The sequence below is a fragment of the Schistocerca gregaria genome, chromosome 4, assembly GCF_023897955.1.
Source record: "Schistocerca gregaria isolate iqSchGreg1 chromosome 4, iqSchGreg1.2, whole genome shotgun sequence".
In the NCBI taxonomy this organism is placed as follows: Eukaryota; Metazoa; Arthropoda; class Insecta; order Orthoptera; family Acrididae; genus Schistocerca; species Schistocerca gregaria.
In genome coordinates, this window is record NC_064923.1 from 508,082,514 (window position 1) to 508,084,138 (window position 1,625).

A 1,625-nucleotide genomic window follows, 5' to 3' on the forward strand; every position below is an offset into this window, starting at 1 on the left:
TAATTCGTTGTGGGCGCCGATACCTTCTGCGTTGTTCCATTGAACTCCCTGATCTCTGCTGGTCGGGTGGAGCGGAAGTTATCCTGTCGCTTGGTCCGTTGAGTGTCTGTCGCTTGGGTTGCCGTTATATTGGGAATGGTTGGGCCGACTGCCTGTCTCACCTACGCGGGCGTTAGTGTTTAAATTCCAGGCCGACTCTTGGAAACTTTTGAGTGCCGCTTGATGTGCTGCTTTTTCTTACTTGTCCATGTTGTATGTTTATGTATGACTTCTATCCGATTTTAAATTAAAGTTATTTTGCCCCTAAGGCGTGAGATTGTTTGGGCCTTCAGCCTGATTTAAAGATGGTTCAAATGGCTCTGGGCACTATGGGACTTAACATCTGAGGTCATCAGTCCCCTAGAACTTAGAACTACTTAAACCTACCTAACGTAAGGACATCACACAACACCCAGCCATCACGAGGCACAGAAAATCCCCGACCCCGCCGGCAATCGAACCCGGGAACCCGGGCGCGGGAAGCGAGAACGTTACCGCACGACCACGAGATGCGGGCAATTTCATTGTTCACTGCAACTAACTACAACTTGTACTGAAGCTTGTCGGCATCTGTTTGCGTTGCACACTTAATGCTGGCGGAAATTGGGTGTGTCATTAAGTACGCAAAAAAAAAAGCATGCAAGCAAATCTTGGTAGTAAGCCTTTTACGCGACCCAGATGAATGCTCAGTTTTTCCCTTTTGCTAGTAAGTTAATAGTTTAATTCTTTCTCTTTTCTGAAATGCTTTATCAGCGTGAGAACAAACAATGTGCGAGTATAATGGTTAACGCTCACTCGCAGATGTCAGCTCTACGATAGTTGTGGAACGTATCCAGCCTATACCATGGTAATCCTCTCCTCAACGTTGCCAAAGAAAACGGCTTAAAGAACATTCAGAGTATCCCACAGCTTGCGTGAAGACACATACGTTTCCTTTACGTGTTATCTTTTACGCCATCGTTTAAGCCAAAAGGTTCTGAAGACAGCCTTAAAATATCGGTACCACTATGTCTTCGATTGTTGGCTGATACGTCGAGATACCTCCATCAAGACCCGTAGGAGATCACTTGTTCTACAAAAGTAGTATTTTATTGTCATCGCGCTTCTCAGTTAACTAATCACGAGCATTTAGTTATTCTCAGACACAATCGGATCCCTTACAACGCCTCTTAAGTCAAAAACACGTTTGTGTCCGTGCGAAATTGTGAAGAATTCAGCAAGAGATGCAACAAAAAGTGTAAATGATCCATTTGAAAAGCGAATTGATCACATGGACATGTAACAGCGTTACATCGCAATTATAAAATTACTATACTTCTTTTTGGGAAACCCATGGAATGTGTCTGAAAAAAATCATTCTCTTTTTAAATGCCTGTAATTGCACAACATATTGATCTAAAAAGGTCACATGCGTCAAAAAGCTGGTCCCATTCCTCGCAACGTGGCTTTATTTGTTTACGAAACACAAACGATAAGCTGTTACAGGTCAGTGTTTAGAACCATCAACCTTAGATTTTTCTGACCTGAAGCAGGTACGTGTCAACTCTGGCGTCGGCGTTCTTATCCCTTCATACCAATGAACGTAG